Genomic DNA, 22,350 nt, shown 5'->3' with positions numbered 1-22,350 from the left:
CGTCTTAAAGCGCGTCTCAAAGTCCGCGCGGGAAGAGAAGGCTGCGCCCAGCCACGGCGTCCGGCGCCACACACACACACACACACACACACACACACACACACGTGAAGCCGCTGGGCCAGAAAAAAAAGAATAGCTGCGGATTAAAAAAGGTAAAAGGAGGCGCAGGGAGGAGAGGAAGTGGAGGGAGCGCGGCGCCTTGGGCGCTGGGTGGAGCTTACGTAACGCGGACTCCTCCCCCCGCCGCTGGCCGCGCTAGTGGGCCGCCGGCAGCGCGCCACGCGGCCGCCCGCGGAGTCTGCCCGCGGCGTCGCCAGCGTCTCTGGCGGCCAGTGCGGCGGCGGCGCTGCGACGCGGAGGGACGCAGGTACGTCACACACTACCCCCCCACCCCTCCCGCCGCGTGTCTGTGTGTTTGTATGTGTGTGTGTGGGTGGTGACGTCACTAGCGCGCCGACAGCTGCCGCGGCCGGAGCCGTTGCGGGCGTGTTACGATTTCTCGCGCCTGTAATCGATATACGGAGGCCGTGTATCGCAAGTTTTCTCCGCGTGGTCTCGTTTCCCAGAACTTAGCTTCTTGGCTGTATTTCACTTCGGCTGGATCGTGGCTACAGCGCTTCCTTGGTAGTCGCGCTCACTTTACTTCACTCAGCACGACAGTGCCAAATAGAGTAGCCTTATTTTACTTTTGTTACTAAATTATTGAATAAGTAAATAAACACCATACATGAAATACTGAAATATTTTGAAGATTCAGCAGATGTTTCTTCTCTTAGCACTTTTTAAATGGATATATCACCCAATTTATGGAACACTGGAGTCACAGTAACCTCCACTATTTTTCTGCTCTGTTAGCAAAGACAGATGTAGAAATTTCTAGTTTCGGGACGGTCGCTGCGTTTTAATGTTGTAATCATAATGTTGTTAAGTAATGATGCTGAAAGTCGGTTTTAACCGAAAAGTAGCGGAGAAGCTGTTATTTTCGGTTAATTACTTTTTCGGAAAGCATTTCACCATGTGTCAAAGCTGACCATCTATTCCCATTCTTGTTTGCGGCAATATCTACAGTTAATAGATGGCGTCGTAAGAAACTTACCCTCAAGACGATTACTTAGTAAGAAAAATATATATTTTCAGAAAAATATATATTTTCATTGTAAGCATGACACTTACTTTTCACATTTTCATTTATTTGTTTATTAGAGAAGTCATATTTTCTTATTTGCGAAAGTAGCTAAACCACTGTACGACTCTTTGCAAAATGAAGCTAATTAATCCTCATAACTAATTTGATTCACTGTCCTGACCAATAATAAATCACAATGTTCACATGTAGAGACAATTATTTCCGCTCCGTTTCCTTCTTTTCCGGCAAACCGGTAGACTGTATGTTAAAATCTTACTTGATTCACTTTACTTGTTTATTTACTCAGAGCAAAAAACAATTAGTTTGTGTATGTATCGTCAAAAGAGAAACGTACTTTCCTGTGTGATATCATTTTGATACTAATATTTGCACTGTGGAATTCCAGCGATAAACGGTTTCAATCTTCTCCGTGACATTCAGCATATCGATTGGACCAGAACAACCTGTTGCGACCTTAATCACTTCTCCGCTTCCGAGGTGTATTAAGAATATTTGAAATAAGCCTGCCGTTTCGCGCTGTTTCCTGCTATAACGCTTTTTCTGTTTTCTTCCCGTCGGTGTTATAAAACGTAACGCGTCCTCAGTTTTTTCGCTAGTAACTACAGTTCTTTATTTGAAACAATGTTTAAGTAGTAGAATTATTGCTGAATGACATTCTATGGTTTGTTCTTAGACTTTTAACAGCCGAACGATTTTGCTGTCCAGTTTCATATGGTAATGAATGTTGCGTAAATTTTGATCTATAGCGTTATTCTTGTCTACTGAGGAATTAATATACGGCTTCAAAGTCGATAAACGTTGATATAAATATGAAATAAAAAGTTGCAGTCTGTCATTTTCTGCGCACCACGTATTAGTATTTTCAGTGTTAGAGACGTTTGTGGTGTGTAACTGTTCTTTCTTTTCACGTGTTTCCAAAAAAGTTTAAAAAAGTTTCTATTATCTTTTGTCCTCTCCGTGGGGTTCAATTGGAAAAGTGCTGAGCAATGTGTTATGTCCTGCAATGCTGTCAGCGCTACTGCAGCTTGAATTTGTTGGAGAGGCTCGACTTATCTTACGTAACATATCAACATTATATGTCATAATGGAAATTTCTCACAAGTAAATCTTGTTCATTGTAGTTACAGCATGATGTATACGTTGCCATTCAAACACACCAAATGTTATTGCATTTATAATTCTGTTCTATTTTTCCGTCTGATAAATGGCTGATCAAGACGGTTATTACAACAAAGTTCCAAGTTCGAAGTTACAAAACTAGCACGTAATGCAATGCATTTCAAAAATAACACCATATGGTTTTAAAAGCTGCCATGTGGTTTAGTCAGTAGGCTTTGAAGATCGTTAAATACAAATAAGACTCGACTTCATAAAGTACACTGATTTCCTGGTTTGTGATGCTTTCGGTCACTAGGTCATTGAAGAGACAAGTCTTTCCGATTGAATGCTCTTATTGTAACGTATTAGATAAAGAGCTGTTATTTTACCGATATTGGGAAAAAAATCAAGGAAAATGATGAAACAGAATCAGTTACCATGACCTACTAACAGATTGAAAACAGGAGTTTTGTATGTGATCGACGCTGATTCACATCCTAGCAACCTGTAGTGTTGCTACATAGGCCTATATCCTAAGGGCAGGGCAGATGATGATGGGAAATAGTTTTTTTTAATGAGACAAATTTCAGAATATTTTCTCCACAGAATGTTGTAGGAGTGACACTTGCATAAAGCCGGGAATCTAAAACAAAACTTTTCAGATTGTTGCCGAAAAAGTACTCATTAGCGACGAGAAAAATCTGGTTTCCCTTGCTTGCTACGTTGATTTTTACTATTTGATTTTTACTATTTTAACTGGTGTTACTTCAGTGATATATATTTATAGAAGGGAAAGGGCATCTTTATGTAAACATATTGTCAAGGAGCAGCAGTTAGTAAACAACTGACTTAGGCAATAATGTTACTGATTTTAATAGTGCTGTACAAATTTCTGCATGAGCTTATTTGCTTATCAAATTTCTTAGAAGCTATTAACAGTCTTTAGTATGTTTACAAGAATGCTTTTCTTTGCTCGGTATCTGTTTGTCCTGTTTGAGGACCACGTTCTAGTCTCAGATGCTTCTCGATTAATGCTTGCCTTTTCTCCAGTAGACATATCTTTTGGGCAAGTCGTAATTTTGCTCTTTCGAATCATTCTTTTATCTTTTTTATTTCATTTCATTTCACCTTGTTATCATATAAATTCCAAACACCACGAAGATGGCAGACTTCCTATCTGCGTGCGAAACTTACAAACTTATTACTAAACTTGGCACAAGGATCTAGACGTGCATATTTTGCTCAAAGAAATGTTGACACATAAAAATCGAAATCTGTTAAGCCAGACCTATCGAGACGCCACATATTCGTTTGCTTATTAGTATTTAGTCTCGATGAAACTGAACAAGAAACCTTCACAATGACCCGCAAACTGCCCACAGTTGAATGCTTTTTAGGCCACAGTAACTTACCCAGTTCAATAATGTAATGTGTTTTCATTATAAATTAAGACAGTATGTGATATATCTGATGCGCTTTTGATATCTTCGTAATTGTCACTGTGTATGTTGATTTAAACTGGGCGATGGAAACAGAGAAATCACATAATTTTAGAAGAGGTTGACTGAGTTTGTTAACTGTAGAATACGATCGTCTGTGTAGGGAAAAAATCCTGAAGGTGGGAGATCATTCCGAAAACATTGTGTTTAAAATAATAACTAAAATGCTAATTTGACTGGTGTGTTGTTCATTAAAATTAGTATGTGACAAGGACAATGAGTACTTACGATATTATTTTTTATTTCTTATTCAGACTAATTGTATTTACAAGACCCAAAGAGGCAAGCTCAACCTATTTGAAAGGTAGATTGTACATCCGTAGTCTGTAGCGTTTCTCACACGTTGACTAAGAAAGTTTCCGTATTGAAAGCGGCAAGACCAAGCTTTCGACTCTATGGACGTACGGGAGGTGGGAGACATACATTAACAGTGGGTGTAAATTTGAACAGCGTACGTATTCCGCTAGTGTACGATGGTCACATAGTTTGGACAGGAACAGAGAGTATCCATATGGGCTGTATTTAAAAAAAAATGTCGACTTAGTTGCTACTCAAGACGTAAACAGAAAAGAACTTTTTTACTCATCTAGATACGTTCGTTCTTGGGAATTTTAGACAACTTTTCTACACTTGGTGTTGTCTTTCCTGTAACACCTCCCACTGAAATTTTTCATAACAGAGTCGAACTAAATAATTGGTGAGGAATCGCACAGAACTTCTCTGAATCTTCGTTATCTCCTGCTTTTCTGCAAACTAGTAAAAATTCCAGGTTGATAACAATAATTTGTCGGATGAGAATGTTGTAAACTATCTTTTTGGTGCCTGAACGATACACTCGTATTGATCTCTCAGTGAATATCAGTTTGGCATCTGTTTTCTCCAAAATAAGGTTCACGCGATCCTCTCACCTTGGAGGCTATCGTAGATATTTAACATTTATGGCATTTCAGTGAAAGATTAGTAACGGTATAATCCAATGATACCGAATCCTTTTATCTGTTCAGAAACACTGGCAAAGTGGAGTACGGTAACTCCAAAGACAGTAAGGCATAAATTTGGCTGTTTCTTTTCAATTTTGATTTTGTAGCAATGAGACATTCGGTTACACAGTGCAAGCCAATTATTTCAACTGCTTTCATGTGAACATACTGACGTTTTCGCTAGTGGTGTAGTCAGTGTTATCCAGCGTATGTTAATGAAAAGAGAATATCAATTAGGTATGTATAACGATACAGATAGGCCTTAGATCTCTTTTTCGGCGTTGTTTACGATTTCGTGGTCCGCACATGAGGAGAAAAATCAGTAGAAACATTTTTTAACTAATTTATGTAAAGTCTTTATACTCGTTATATGAAAACGTGCGGTAAACATCTGAAACCTTCAGGAAAGCTCTCTGATACAATTCTCTTCCATCGTCAGATACGAAAACTGCAATCGATTGGTCATTTTTCTACCCTGTACGATACCTGTACTTCATCGACAAATACAAAATAATTGACGCAGAACAAACGAAGGAACCCTTGGCGTATCCGAGTCCACCGTTAATGATAAGCTCCTGGAACTTTTCACATCTTTAAGATATCTAGGGCTGTCTCCACGAAGCAATCTGAAATGTAACTGACACTGAAATAATTAGCAAGAAAAAGTAACAGATGGCTTAGACGTGTTGTTACGATTCTGGGAGAGCGCTGTGAATCTGTTTAGGAAACCGCACGCAAGATTCCTTAGCGACCCGATATCAAGAATTATTTCGTGTCTGTACGTAGTAGGCTTCTCAGAAGAGGCTGAGCGAATTCAGAGGCGCGCTCGTAAGATCGTATAAGGTTGTTACAGCGCGGGTGAAAATGTAACAGAGACGCTCAGGAAACGAAAATGAGAATAGTTAGTGGAAAGGTGTCATTATTCTAGCAAAATAATGGTGACAAAATTTAGAAAATCGATATTGCGGGTACACTGTGGAGCGAGTCTGCCACTTCCATCGTAGTCTTATGAACGATAGGGAGCACAGATATCCATCCTACATACTGCAACTATTTTCCAACATCCATGATATTATTATTTAGGGATCATGAGGATAAGGTCAGATTCCTCTTGTCACGCGTGAATGGATTAGTATGTTGTCATAATCTTCCGTCCGAAGACTGGTTTTATGCAGCCCTCCAAGCTAGTCTCTCCTAAGCAGTTCTCCACATTTCTGCATAACTGCTACAACCGACGTCCATTTGAACCTGATTACTCTGTAGTCCAGCCTCGGTTCCCCCCCCCCCCCCCCCCCCCTCCAACCACGCATCATCCCACCCCCTCCAATCATTAACAATTTGACGATTTCCTGATTGCACAAGATGTGGTTATCAACGGATCCCTTCTTTTACTCAAAGTGTGCCATAAACTTCTTTCCTCCATAATTCGATTTATTACCTCCTCATTATTTGAGGAAATTCATGTTACCATAACCAGCAGCTTTTGCTAATAATGCAGTATTGACGACTAGTTTTGTTAAGAAATTCCAATTTTCAATCTACGTACGTAATAGTAAAATTCTGTCTGTGATGTTTGTCGACTTGAAAATGTAATTTATTTGTAAAACTAGTCGCTAAAAGCAGTTTGGATGGTATTATTAACTACTGCAAAAGCAGTGTGTCCCAGGAGGAATGATAAATAGTCTATCAAGAAATATGACAGGAACGATCACTTCAACCATAAAACTTCATACAGGCATATACCGCAATCCGAACGGTTTCCGAGACGGAACACATTTAATACACATTGTTATTATTTTCTCTCTTATTCAGTACATCGTCAGGTATACACACGCACAACCGTTAGTAAACATCACAACATGCGTTTTACAAAGTGTGAATTGAAAAATACGTATTTTGAACCGATTCACCTCTACGCAACATGACGCACGTCACATTACAGCTGTTGTACAGTTCACAATAGACGTCCCAATGTCTCACCGTGAACTTCAACGCATTTCTGAACATATTGTATCGCTTGCTTCTGCACCTTCTGTAATGACGCAGTAGCGTACATGATGCGCGTATGCAGTTCATTTCGTGCATTAGTTCTTCCGAATCCTTATCATGTATGCAAGTCCGAAGTATCACTGCATAGTTCTTCTTAACAACACATATACTGAAATGTCGTATTTATCCGCCGATATCAGACAGCAACTTTCTATTAAAATGTCCTCGACCGCGTGGGAATTACATAATGTGTGTGGGAGTACAGGTTTTGAAGCAGGAACGACGACATATGGATGTTTGGGTCTGGCCGTGAGTCGTGCACGGATAACCAAAGCGGTTGAAGCTACGGCTTGCTTAAAGCAGGAAATCTGGGTTCGAGTCCCGATCCGGCATTAAGTTCTCATTGTCATCATTCCTTTGTACAGCTGATGGTTATTCATATTCGCAACTGCGAATACATTCATGTATTTCATAACGGCTGCAGTTGCCGCAGTTCCCGTTCCTTTGCGTCATTCTCCTTAACAGAACAATCACTACAGTTTCATATCCAGCCGGCCGGTGTGGCCGTGCGGTTAAAGGCGCTTCAGTCTGGAACCGCGTGACCGCTACGGTCGCAGGTTCGAATCCTGCCTCGGGCATGGATGTGTGTGATGTCCTTAGGTTAGTTAGGTTTAATTAGTTCTAAGTTCTAGGCGACTCATGACCTCAGAAGTTGAGTCGCATAGTGCTCAGAGCCATTTGAACCATTTTTTCATATTCCCTTACAAGGCTGGAAAAAAAAATGCTCTTGTCAAATGACTGGATCTATCGACATGTTACCGATCATGACGTATCAAACACTGACTGAAAAACCATTTAGGAAAATGGTCTCCACTGTAGCGTGGCGATTTTCCTGCGACAGTCGATGATTATTACCTGTTTTGTTGATTTCATTCCGTGTAAACGTGGCTTCATCAGTGAATACTATTAATGTAAGTAAATGACAAGTTCATTTAACCAGTGACCAAATTCCAATCGTTTCGCTTTGTCGCCATTGTGAAGATTGTGGGGACGCTGTATGTGAAACGGGTACAAGTTCTCCGCACGCAATGTTCGGCATACACGTGTGACACTCTGATTTGTGCAGACAGTCGCCGTGTGCTGGCAGTAGAACTACGCTCCACCATTTCAGTGATGTGTTGCTCTTCCTGAACAGGTCGTTGAACGGTGCGGTCATAATAAAAATGGGAACTTACCTGTTCCACGTACTGTGGCAAAAACTCTACGACCGGGAATTGGACGGGGCCGGAAAATCCCAACGATATTCCTCGATAGCAACAGGAGAACTACCGTCGCAGAAGCCGTAAACATAAGCCATATCTGCATATTCTTTATAAGTGCAATTGTGTGGCATTTTAGCCAACGAGCGTACAAACACACTTAACCGATACTTCATTAGATTCCTCGCACTACTTCACTCACAATACACCACGGACATCTGCGCGTTCAACGGGCTAGTTTAATGGCAGAAAGACATCCAGAGCAAAGACTTTGAAAGCAACGAGCTAGATTGGAAGAGAATAAAAGCCAAAGAGGTTTCTTGTGTAAGATACATACGTGCGCGCCACTAGCCCAAAACAAACGTACATTAAACGTATTCTTTCTCGGAAAACATTCGGAATAGGGCATGTGTCCATATGAGATGAAATTATTTGCTTCAAATGAGCCTTCCTGTCACATCCCTGAATATTGTCCATTCTTACTGGGACACCATGTATGTTAGAACTACAGAGGATGTTTCACAAAGAACCCATGTTGCGTTCTTCTGAAACACGACATTTCAAACGCTATTTTGTCAAAAACTGACATATTAAGCCCGTAGCTGTGTACAAAATATAGGTTGACTTTTACACAGAAGATTGCAGCAATCAGCCACTTTTTACATGGCTATTTATTTGCTTAAGCAGCGCCGTTACCTATTTCGAACAGATAGGTTCATCTTCAGACGGCTAGTTCACGTTTTACATTGGATTTCGCCTATTGTTTCCTCACCTGACGAAACTTCCTTGGGGTGGTGGTGCCGATGAAGAATTCGCGCCATTATGTTCCAGAGCAGGTTGCTCATCATCTTGCAGCAGCGAAAACTATATAATGCACTTTTTGTGTATATGTATTCTCATAATGTAAAGCACCTTTCATACACTAAGAAGAATAACAATGTTTATTGTTGTGATATCCCCATCTTTGTATACATACTTCCATATGATGAAACTACTTAGTGATATATACACAAAAGTGCATTATACAATTTTCGCTGCTGCAAGATGAGTAACCTGCTCTGGAACATAACAGCGCGAATTCTTCGTCGGCACCACCACCCCAAGGAGAGTTTGGTCAGGTGGGGAAACAAAAGGCGAAATATAATGTAAAACGTGAACTAGCCGTCTGAAGGTGAACGTGTAACCGGCTACGGCGCTGTTTAAATAAATGAACTACTTTGTAAAAAGTGGCTGGTTGCTGTCATCTTCTGTGTGAGAGTCAACCTACATTTCAAATGCTCCTATCCTCTCCTCGTTCGAACTGTTTATTGTCCTTGTTTCACTTCCGAATGAGACTACACACCAGAAAAATACCTTCAGAAAGGAAGTTCATAACATTTATATCTACATTTTCATCCACACCAATACTCTGCAAGCAACCTTACGGTGTGTGGCGGAGGGCATTTCGTGTACCATTACCACTTCCCGTTTTTCGTGTTCCAGTCGATTATGGTTCGCGGGAAAAACGATTGCTTCGATGAATTTCTCTGTTTCAGAAATTCTTTTCTTGCTGTTACCAGACTGCGATTTAGATCCTGTTTACTTTGGCCGCTGTAGCTTATTGTGCCTCCCAAATTTCAAAACTCGTCCACTGCAGTTAGGGTCTATTTTTCTAATATACATTCTACAGCGTTGCCCGATATGATTCGACTGCATCTCATTATCCTTGTTTCTCTTTCGGTGACTGAAACTAGAGCTGTAAAACTACTGTAGGCTACCGTACACTACCATAAGTAAGTACAAAGTAGTTTTCCTAGTAGCTTTGGTCAATTGAGATCATACCCGCATTACCTGCACGTTATGTGTGTTGCATACCTCTCAGACTTTAACTCATAACGATTGATTTCTTTACGTATTTGATCGGTGTTTTACTAGATTCTCCCGAAAACTGCATGTAGTGAACTGTCTAGAAACTGAGTTAGGATATATAAACGGCAAGGTAGTCTACAGAACATTTTTGTTCTACATGGCTATCCTTCAGTCTGGTACTCATGTTTCGCATTTATCAGTAAGAAAAGGAAAGTGATACCTATGATAACGTTGAAGAACTTTTTTACTGAGTACAATATAACAACACACACACACACACACACACACACATTATTGTTGTTGTTATATTGTATATATATATATATATATATATATATATATATATATATGTGTGTGTGTGTGTGTGTGTGTGTGTGTGTGTGTGTGTGAGTGCATGTTATCTGTAACTGCATCAAAAGTGGTTGCATAAATACGCAGAAATTACGTGAACAGCTATTTTTATTATTTTTAAAATGCAATTTACATTCTGTAAGTGTATAAAATACACAATGGACTAACGCTGAATGATGTGCGTTTCTTACCGTGTACAAAACAATCAACCAAACCAAAAGTAAAGAGAGAGAAGTCGACTGCACCCATTTGCTCTCTTACACATTCATTTATGTCTGTTTCCATATCAGTCCTACCAATACTACCGGTAATCCTACGATTTACTACAGCATTTATTTCTGTAGTATACGAAAATTATCGAGCCGTAGCTTTGGCAGAGCGCAACCGAACTGCGAATGGGTAATATTGTCCCAAAGTACACCGAACAGTGGTTGTGAGTGTGTACACGTATATGTCCAAGGCAGCCAGACTTGCGACGAAAAGATGATAATAGAGCCCGACGGGGAGGAGTTTTCGTTCACTGTCACTCAAAACGAGCTGTACAGGTCGGGCGCACGTTATCTCGATCGATGAAGTGGACTTTTACATGCTTCATCCACGTCTGCAGCGCCGCTTAAAAACGTGATACTCCCGTCCACACGGCGGAGAAACGGCTCTAATCTGCTGGGGCGTGATGAAAAAGCCGGTCACCATTCATCGGCCCGCGGCATCGCATTTTACGTGCGACAGTAAAATAAGTGCAGCACACCTCTTCTCCCGCTATCCCCCAAAATCACCGCCGTCGCTGCTCCCGGGACAGTTTTCGTCGCCATGTAAATGAGCGTTACTAGTAGAGAGATTGAGCGCTAGCTAATTTAAATGAGACGTATCCGTACCGGCCTGGTAATGAATAATGGATAGATTCGTCACAGATAATCGCCGGTGACATGCGGCAGGCCCATGTTTCTTCGCCAGCGAGCGCAATAACGTATGCGTTATTCAAATGGCCGCGATAAATATGGCATCAAACCGAGGAGGCCGTAGCGCTGCCGCACCCCACCCGGCGGTCGGACGCGGCGGACACTGTTAAATGTGTGCGGGTGCGCCCGTCCACAAATATTGTTCCGGACTGCCGCTTGATAAGGAGCGCGGGCGTAATCTGCCTTGTCGGCACGAGTTTTCGTCAGAGTAATTAGTGGCGCAGTAATTGGCGCCAGCGTAATGCGACGACATGCCTTCATTAGAGGAACACGCCAGTCGGTTAGCGCGCGCTGCCGCTGTCACTGCGCGGCATTCCCTCACGCCAGCCAGCCATCAGCAGATAAAACACGCCGACACGCGACGGGACGGTCCCGGGCAGAAGCCGCCGCGATGGGCTGCGCCCTCGCTCCGACAGTCCGGAGTCCTTCCGCGCGGCAGATTCACCGACTGGTCCCTGTACTGCAACGTCGACAATCTCTACAGCGTCGGAAGACTTCCTCCAGAAATTTCGGAACAGGACGTGAAGCACAAACTTGTGCAGCCACTCGGTCTGCCTCACTCGACTGTGTCACGAATAGTGAAAACTCCAGTTGGTTAGAACAAATCATCTGCCTGTTTGACGAGGTCGGTGCTTCATGTGCCTACCTAAAGTGTGTTTACAAGGGCCATATTTTACTGCAGTTTGTATATACAAACAAAAATCTACTGTCGAATGTATGAAAGATCATCTCATCTGAGGACGGTTTCACCGATTTGCTGGATTTTTTGTTGTTGAATTCGTTATTGTGAGGACAAGGTTTTGTACGAAAGAAATTTTTTGGAAAACCCAACAGGAAAGTCTGAAGTTAACATTAGTTACCGCAGGTATGAAATATCATCAGTTAAAAATAGCTCGTCCGATTTGATAGATTATTGTCTTTGTTGCTTTTGTACTTGTCAGAACAATCCTCGTATGATAGAAAATTTTTGAAAAATCCAACGAAAAATTTGCAAATTAAAATCAGCTGTGAAAGATTATCATTTGAGGACAGCTCGACCGATATGGTTGATCCTTTATTTTTGGGTTGTATTCATAATTGTTGATGGTAATAACATTTTTGGTAAGAGAAAGAAAATAAGAGAATTGTATACAGTTTGACAGTTCTGCTGTGATATATTTCATAACAAAGAAACTCAGTTTGATAGTTATACACGTAATATATAACTATTTATGTAATACCTAAAGGAGTAACGTTGTTACCCAAAACCTGACTTCTTTGTTACAGATTTTTACACGACACTCTAATGAACGTTCGGGCGGACAAAGGCTATTTTTTTGTATTATCTGTAAGATATACAAATATATGTAATATATAAAGGGGAAGCATAGTTACCATTAATCTCGAAAAGTTCTTGGCCGATTTACTTCTAGTTTTTCGTGATACTCAAACGAACATTGTGCAGTATTTGTGCAGTATATTACACATACAAATATATATGTAACATATAAAGGGGGAAATTTGTTACGTAGAATTTCAAAAAGATCTTGACACTCTGCAGCGGAGCGTGCGCTGATATGAAACTTCCTGGCGGATTAAAACTGTGTGCCGGATCGAGACCGAGGTGCCAAGAACGAGTCTCGGTCCGGCACACAGTTTTAATCTACCAGGAAGTTTCAGATCTTGACAGATTTACTTCAGACTTTTACACGATACTCTACTGAATATTGAAACGATAGTGGACATAGAGAGCGGGGAGGTGGAAATGGATACAAAAACGGGGGGGGGGGGGGGGGGGGGAGGAGGTTATGACCGTACGACGTTCGGTCGTTTTGGTACTCAAATGACACAGCAAGTTGTAGCATTACTGGTAGTACTGGTAGCACTGTGTAGGAAGAAAAACCATAAATGAATGTGTGAGCGGGAAACTGAGAGCTGAGACGACTTCTCTTGGTTTTTGTTTGTCTTGTGCATAATTACAACCGCGCGTTATTCAGTGTCAGTCGATCGTGCATTATATGTCATTAGAAAATGTACGTTGCACTTTATAAGTAATAAAAATTTGTTGATTGCGTAACTTCTGCGCTTTTATTAATCAAAGCAATTTCTTTTGTTGCAAGTACAGTTTACATACACGAACGCAAAAAATGTATTATTTTGTTTTTTCTTCCCGTCCGTGAAATTCCGCAAGTCAAACGTGACCTCTGGATGGTGATAAAGTATTGTCACCTCGAGGAAAGTGTCTAAAGCCCAGAAGCAGACGCAGTCAGATAATCTCAAAGATCTCCTGGCTGAAATGATTTTTTTCACTACACATGGACTCACGTGGTACTTTTCACGACCTTCTAGCAATTAACTTTACGTCAATATTTTGTCACTATAGCCTTGCCGTAAATATTTCTGCAATGTGGTTGCGATATACAGCATATTTGGGGTATGCCAGGGCAGTATTCATGATGCTACAGGTTGTTACAAGTAGTTGCCGTCGTACTGCGGAAAGCGGTTGCCGGTAATGTCCACCAGGAGTTCAGAATCTTCCCTATTGTAGGACAATATCTCTCTCTGTCCGTGTCTGTAAATGTTTCACTCCGGCTTTCATCTATGTTCTCTACTTCTCTCGCCGACAAAACAGCAGTCCCGTGTCTGAGCGAATATGTACCGTTGCACTTTTGTTCTAAAGTTTGTTCCGGTTGGCTGTACGAATAGCTTACGTGCAGGTACTCACGGAGGCCCAGTGGGGGCAGCAGTTATGTTATGGCAGCGAACGTTGATAGAAACGCAAATGCGTCAATGGGAAAACGATTAACGCTGGAAAAAGTTAGTTCCAGTTCCGGTCACCAGGTGAAAATCTGGCGCTGTATAGCATCTCGTCGATGTCTGCGGGTTCATACTGAACAAATGGTGTGAGTGGCAGCTAATAATAAACTCAACATCATGCCTTTCTCATTTATTTGACCTTTGCTGCCCATGTCCCCTTCCTAATCCATTATACATGGAAACAGTGCCATATGTCTTTCTTGCATTCACAGCGCCCAATTTGCAGCTGGTGGCCAAACTTGGAACTAGTTTTTTTCCAGCATAAATCGAATCCGCATTAACGCATTAGTATATCTACCAAGTTTCGTTGCCCTACGGTAATTACATCCTCTGCGAATAGGTGCACTTTATTTATAACCCCCGGTACCTCGAGACGCGACAGAGGCACGAATTATGGTGTGAGCCGTGGTGTGAGCTGGCGAACAAAAATAAAATAAAAATAAAAATTTTATTCTTATTTCAAACTTACTCCTTCAGTCTTCCTACCAAAGGATTGCATAATCTGGTGCTAAGAGCTTTATTGATGATTATTGCACTCTAAACATGCACATTAAACTTCTATAAAAATCACCAGTAGCTAAGAATCTAAGGGCAATACCTAGTCAGTTTTTCACTGTTGTGTACTCATTCATACTTAGGTTTTAACAATTCTCCGACCGACTGTTTGTACAGGATACACGAAATTGTGTTTCGTTATTCCGATAAAACTCTGGAAAAGATATGTAATCAACATCAGTTCATGATCTAAGCTTTCTGAAGCATTCTGCTTACTTATAAGAAAACACACAAAAAACCCGGTTTCTGATATTCTTTCTAATTCGAAAAAAAATGGTTCAAATGGCTCTGAGCACAATGGGACTTAACTTCTGAGGTCATCAGTCCCCTAGAACTTAGAACTACTTAAACCTAACTAACCTAAGGACAACACACACATCCATGTTCAAGGCAGGATTCGAACTTCGTCTGATGCAAAAGCGGGACAACTCCACTCGCTTCCACTAGCGTTCGAACATTCTGTAGCCTCGTGTAAACACTTCTCGCCCGGAAATGTATTGCCACAGAGATTTGCCGGGTAACAGTCGGCAATGTCGTCATACGTGTGGAATGTGGCCGGCCGTGGTGGCCGAATGGTTCTAGGCGCTTCAGTCCAGAACCGCGCGACTACTTCGGTCGCAGGTTCGAATTCTGCCTTGGGCATGGATGTGTGTGATGTCCTTAGGTTAGTTATGTTTAAGTTGTTGTAAGTTCTAGGGGACTGATGATCTCAGATGTTAAGTCCCATAGTGCTCAGAGCCATTTGAACTATTTTATGGGATGTGGCTTCAATTGGTGTGGATTCAATTGTGCCGGATGGAATTGTCAGGATATTTTGAGGGTAATATGCAATTTTTATGAGACGACTTAGCTCATCTTTAAGAAGGTTGCGGCAAACAGGAAACATGACTTCCATACACTGTGTCACTTCTCTCAGTGTATTGTGTCAGAGATGGAGTATGTATCATATCATCACGATACAACTGATCTCGCTTATTTAATATAATACGTGCTCCCATTAGTAGAAAAGCTCTAAAATATCTCCGTGCTGCTGTCCACCTCTGGAACAAGTTACCCTGCACTCTATACACATTTCAATTTCCTATTGCATTTATGAAAAATCTGAAGTACTTGATTTGTCAGCCACATAATGTTTCCCAAATAAAGTAACACACATGTGCAGCTTCTCTCGGTCATGCAATGAAGCAAATATTTCAGTCATGCTTATTTCTCTTTTTCTTACTCAGTCATTCACACAAGTTTCTTTCCTAAGCTTTTCATCGTTTGAGCTCTGGCTTGTTCCTCCTCCTCTCCCTCTTCCACACACGTCTCAAGCCCATTGCTGTCAGAGGCCTCAGTTTAAATCCACTGACCTATTTCCATTTTTACGACTTCTTCATTAGATCGATTTCTTGTCTTTCAATTCAATATAAATTTGGCGATTGATTTTAGGATAACAGCCCGATGCACTAGAGACAGAGCTCACAACTGGATGGCAATGCAATATTAACGTGTTTTCTTGACTGTCTGATCTGTAGGGTGAGGAACGAATTGAAAATGGTAACACCTGACATCTTAGATGTTCTGCAGGACCGACATGCTGTGCAGGTAGTGTCGGAATGCGTTCCAGGCGGTATGCAAGTGGACGGCGACGTCTGGGCAGAGAGAGGGGGAAGGGAGGATGGATATCTCACTCTTTCTTTGTCTGTCCGTGTAGTGGAAATTTAGCATTTGATATTACTCTACCTTTTGGATGTGGTAGAGACTTTGAATTTTAAATATAGCTCAGAACTGGTTGACAGTGCAGTATTAACTCGCTTTCTTGCCTGGTCTGTCCCGGAGGGTACTTCGTGTAAGCTGCCATTTCCCCCTTTTTCTGTTCCACTCTCGATTGACTCGCGGAAACGCCGGCCTTTGGTGGCCGAGCGGTTCTAGGCGCTTCAGTCTGGAACCGCGTGAGCGCTGCGGTCGCAGGTTCGAATCCTGCCTCGGGCATGGATGTGTGTAAGGTCCTTAGGTTAGTTATGTTTAAGTAGTTCTAAGTTCTAGGGGACTGATGACCTCAGATGTTAAGTCCCGTAGTGCTCACAGCCATTTGAACCATTTTGGACTCGCGGAAAGAACGATTGCTGGTAAGCATGTAAGCTCATATCTCTCTAATTTTTATCTTCATAGCCTTTTCGCAGATATACATGGGAGAAATCAATATATCGGTTCAGTCACATAAAGAGAAACTGAAGCAAAACTCAAATTTATTACTTGTCTTTGTTGTAAACTCATGAAAATCTTTGAAACCGAATGAAAAATTTCGCACAACCAAAACTGAATAGTAGAAAATAATTATTTAAATAAAAATGTATTTTTAATGTACCACGTTTTAAAATCTGACTAAACAGTGTAAAATAGAGCCTTTTACTCATATACAGATTCCTAACCTCATATAAATAGTGCTGATAGTTTTTTATTGTGAATTTTTAATAGCTAGGGAAATATTTTTAAAATTCGAAACGAAAACCGTGGGGCCCGTACAATTAATAACTGATGCATGAATGCATGATTGCATAGTATAGCATGCGTTCCACGCTTTTCGTTTTAAATCTTGCAAGTATTGACATAGCTGTTAAAAATTCACATTAAATTCACAACAAATAATTGTAACAGCTACCTGTATGCGGTATGAAACATGTATGACGGTAGGAGAAATTATGCAAAACCTTTAAGTTCTATTTTAAAACCTGTTCCATCAAAAATATACTTTTATTTCAATATTTTTAATTTATTTAATTTTTTTTACTGTCGCTGTTACCGTTTTAAGTGCAGAGATCCTAGTAAGTGTAGGTCTTTTATTATATACTGTAAAAGATGTAGTTGCCTGATTAGAAGTAAGAGGGATCATGATGATCATAATATTACAAGGTAAAAATGAATGAATGAATGAATAAATGAGAACTGATTGGACAGAAACGACCGTGGAAAATTAACTTAGGCCACTCTGGACGGCAAGCACTACCACTAAGCAGTTAATAAAAGATGAATGGGGCAGACGTAGCAACCACTCGCGATTTATCGCCTTAAAATTATGGATAATAAATGCATTTGGTTTTGTTTTTCTACAGTCGCCTCTTAGGTCAGTTGGTAGATTCATCTCCAGAACTGCGATTGAGGAAGGTCTACAAATTACGGCTATTATGCTCATATCCGAGTTCTATAAACTCTTTATTAGACTTCAGACCTTTTCCTAGACATATTTCTTGAGTCGCTGTGTGTATACTGTGTGGAAAATAGCATTTATTTATCGTGTTTGATAATTTATTTAATACTCGGCGCCTGTTAAAGTTGCGCAGGCGTAATGTTACAGAACAGCAACTCAGCAGCAACATCTGTAACAGCTGTTATAAATAGCTCCTATATTTAGAGACGAATAATGATGCCTGCGTACTGGAGTCAATCGACAGACAGAAGGAATGGTCCGGCCGCTGGTTAGCTAGCAGACAGAATCGCCATTGCGTTTAGAAGCGACTTAACGTTCGTACAATGCATTATTTAATCCTAATATTACACGTGGAATCGTCGTTTACGTTGATACGTAAAAAGGTAAAGTTATCGACGTACGCCGTCCATTGAAGCTCTACGGCTAAGATAAATTTGTGTTCCTCTATCAACCAGCAACGTACGATATTCATCCAGAACCGTAAACATCCATTTTTATTGATTAGTATTGACATATACATTTTATAATGACAGTCACTGTCCTGTATTGCGTCGAAAAAGTCTCTCACAGCTTTCGTATTATTCCACGAGATGACTTTCAAGCCACTGCAAGGACACAGCCAAATTGTGTTAATGAAAAATTACACAAAACGTTATTTAGAGCACGACGTGCCTATTTTCACTAACGTTAAATACGGAATGCTGTGCAGAATCGATCAAATTAGCACTACCAGGACATTCATTATGAACCATCATGGATACGCAGGGTGACTTAGTCAAAATGTGGATTTAGCTTTAGCGATGGACTATTGTTAATGCGCTCACAATGGAGGTTTCTTCGCGTGAGAATAAATATTTAAATTCGCGACCCCTTACTGTTTCTGCCCAAATGACCACGTACGACAACGAACAACAAAATAAAACCCGTGTATTCTTATTGTATTATTTGTCAAATTATTTCACAACTTTTGCCATTAACATTGAGCAAAAGCAATAACCAGAAACGTTAATAATTTGCGAAATTGGTAATAGACGAAAGGCAGATGGTTAAGCCCAGTATCATCTAGAAATTAGATGACTTCGTTCAAGAAAATAGTTTAGAAAAGTCTGTTATAAGTGGAAAGATTATAAAAACGGAGATATTGTAAGCAGCAACCGAGAATTTTCACAGTAAAAAATCTAATCTAAATATGCAAATCGTTCATTTTGTCGGAAGTCGAAACTCGAATACCTTCATGCTAGTGGATTATAAACTAGACATAGAGCTATAAATTAAACATATTAGAAGGAAAAACTGCAAGTCAGAACCATGGATGTCTGGACATTAACAACAAATACGAAGTATTGATCAAAGTTATCAGTAAACAGAACACAATTAACGAAAGCGGTAAGAAAATATGTATGATGTTGGGCAGTTGCATAAAGCACTCAACAGTTGGCTAACAAAGTAGATCTCTAAGTACTTCTTGATAACGCAAAGATGGTAACAGGGAGGTGGATCTGAGAACCTCCAAAAGATCTAGATACATAATCGGAAGTCCACGTGACGAGATGTCTGCGTATTTTATGCCATTTGTCATGACGTTCAATACGCATGTAACTAGTTTTTCTACATTATGAGAAAAATATATGCGGATTATTGTCACACCTGAAGATGGCAGTTAACATGCCGAAAACGGTAATGTGAGTGTGGAGATGTTGATATAATAAATTATTGTCGAAACGTGCGTGGTTATCAAAAACTAGTTATAAAAAAAATTTGTGAGTTGGAATTATTCTAATCTCCTGGGCAGTATGTGCGGTGTTGATTACTTGTGTAGGTAAAACTGTTTGCCGAACAGGGAATAGTTCCCGGATGCCTCTCTTTCACGAGCAATGAGTCATCCGATCGTAACCACAGCGTTAACGAACCAGTGGATTCTCCCCATTTTCCCGTATGGCTGGAGTGCTAAACGTTATTAAATGTTCAGATATAGTCAAGAAAGCTTTTATCTCAGTAAGCACACTGTGGTCGTTGAGAAGCTAGAACGTAGGGACCGCCACATTCGGTCTTCCGGAGTTGCCCAATACGACTGTAGGGTACTTTCACAGTATCTAGAAGAAATCGAGTAAATGCGTGCTCAGATAGCGAATTTGGTTGCTCTCTGACAGATGTAGGTAGATATTCGAATTAAAGGCGAAAAAATACCCTCTCCTGTCCACTTTGAGAAAGGAATGAAAATAAAACGAGTGCTATTTTGTTGCATCGACAGGCTGTAGCGTTCTCTGTATTTTAGTATCATATTCCTCGTAGATGAGGTTTAAGCAGCAAGTTCATTGACAGTGCGCATGGTACATTGGTTCGCAAAAGCCTCTGTTCTACTCCTAGCGAACTGATATATCTGGTTGAAAAAAAAAAAGGTGGTTCTACAACAGTGACCAGGCGAATGACGGATGTGATAAACCCATCCCAAATATTCCCAGCTGAGAACACCCTCTGCCTCATACTCAGGCCTACTTTCCATGAAGTTGACTTTGCATGTGTCCTTTATATCTCTCCACTTAGATGTCACAAGGTAATCTGATCGATGTGACCATGTCTTAAATCCGATCTCTGGCAACATGATCTTAAATCAGCCAATTTTCTCTGCCATTTCTGAGCATCTGTTAATGTCAGTCCAGTTTTGTGACTGCTTACGATTTACTTCACCATTGTATCTCCAACATAACGCCTTGGAATGCGTCAAAATTTCTCCACCGACATAACATCTTTAAACATTGACAACGAACAGTAGAGTGCTCCACTCATTGTGTTTGGCACGTCTAAAATTCCTTTCAATTTATCTGTCTAGTTTAATCGGTACGTCTTTAGCAGATGTTTTGTTCATGCTCGCAGCTATATTCTTACAGTTTTATGAACAGCTTTTGTCCACTTACTTACTACATTTCAGTCTCAATAATTTTAAAACATCGACAGTCACGAACTGCTTTAAAAAAAAGAGAATATCGAAAACAGGTATTGCGTCAAGCCACCCCTCTCCATCGTTTATTTATTTTTATGGTACGAGCTGGTACAGAGAGCGATTTGTATAGTTATATGCAGAAGGTAGCGCTGGGCAGAGTAATTCGGTTGAATGTGGTGGCCAACATGGCTAGTAGAACGTTTTCTCGAAGAACTGTGGGAGAATTGTGCGGCAGAAATACGAACTTCGAGCTCCTCTGAACTGCTGCAGTCGATGGCAGGCAGTGTCAAAGCTGGAGACTGAAAGAAGTCCTTCGAGTTTCACTGGGCCATTCTTAACGCCGGAAAATTCGTACTCTGTAATTTGTACTGTCTTCGACTGCTAGTAGCATTAAATGTTCGTAGGTTACTTTCTTCACAGTTTAGTCAAACGTAAATCAGTAATTACTTGAGACGTTCGTTTGACCACCATAATGGTTTAAGAGGTATAACATTTTTGCTGATGGGATATCAGTTGTTGCATTCCAACCTGTAAACCTGCGCATCGAGATAAGTGTAAGGGGATTACACCATGATGTGGGTGCAAACCATTGCACAGCTTCGCATTTTATGAGCAAAAGCGGAACAGATAGTCATGTTATGTCTTAGTAATAGAAATAAGTTTGACAGGGAATCGAACTCCGAATATTTAATTTTGTAGTTTGAGAATTACCCACACAACCATCAGTCATGATCATGCTAAATTTAAAGTATAGCCCTCTTGTCACTATTCAGTCGTTGATCTCTCTCAGATAAAATGATAATACGTACAGTATGAATTATATTAAGATGACTCTAGCATACTATATCATTTTGCGCATGAGACATCTGAGCTCGAGAGAACGATCTGGTGGGTTTTGGTAAAGTATTGAGATAATATCGGCTCTAAGCAACTACTGTGTATGGCCTATATTCTTATTCTGTTGGTTGGGGCACACTTATGAGCATTTGCGAGCAACGATAGCGTAAGAATGCCATTAATTGTCATACTACCTATCCAGTTAACTTTGCTTTGTTAAATTATTCTGGTACGCGGTGGCATCGCCAGCATTCAGTTACTTGCTCACGCTTTGGAAAGATGTGTCTTTTCATGCGCTCTTTAAACTCTTGTTGTGGAGTGGGGCATGTGAGGTGTCTCTCCCAGCAATAGCAGTTTCCGTCTGGTCCATTTGCCAAGTGAGTCGCAATTTCACTTCTGTTGCACATGGGTTGTACTCTCGGTTGCTGCAAAGAAGTTCTATTCAAGTAACATACTAGTTGAAACACATAAATTGCATTACATTAGATATTTACTTCTGCAGCGTTTGTGTAGAAAAATAGCTTTTACGAAAGAAAGGTTTGCTCTCAGTCAAATGAAAAGGGTTGTTTTGTCACGACCTGCATACACCGAGAGCAAACTCCAAATTGTCCAATCTCTTCGAAAGCCGGCCCTGGGGGATTGTACGGGCGGCGTCTTTTAATTTTTTGTGCGCCCACGCACACTTTTAGCCGCCACTCCAAGATAAAGCAGGGCCATTAGAACACCCATAAAGGGCGGAGAGGTTTCTGAGACAGTCGAGAAGCGTCTCACACCACGAAGAAAGAAGCTCTGGAGGCGCAGCGGAGAAGTACGTCCATTGTAGAGCGAGTTATGTAAGGGGCGGCCGCCGGTAACCTACACACACACTCGCTTCAGTGTGTACTTGGCTGGTGTGTCGTCA

General features: G+C 40.8%; 1 long non-coding RNA gene across 1 annotated transcript in view; it reads left to right on the top strand.

Annotated features, from left to right (window-relative positions):
* Positions 1 to 266: 266 nt before the first annotated feature.
* The window catches only part of LOC126418775 (uncharacterized), a 145,380-nt gene continuing 123,296 nt past the window's right edge, over positions 267 to 22,350 (top strand). The window contains exon 1 of the long non-coding RNA XR_007575894.1: positions 267 to 367. This is a non-coding gene — a long non-coding RNA (uncharacterized LOC126418775). The remainder of the gene's footprint in view (positions 368 to 22,350) is intronic.

Source organism: Schistocerca serialis, chromosome 9 (genome assembly GCF_023864345.2).
Source record: "Schistocerca serialis cubense isolate TAMUIC-IGC-003099 chromosome 9, iqSchSeri2.2, whole genome shotgun sequence".
Lineage (NCBI taxonomy): Eukaryota > Metazoa > Arthropoda > Insecta > Orthoptera > Acrididae > Schistocerca > Schistocerca serialis.
The sequence above is the reverse complement of the archived record's forward strand: the minus strand, read 5'-3'. Positions and strand labels throughout refer to the sequence as shown.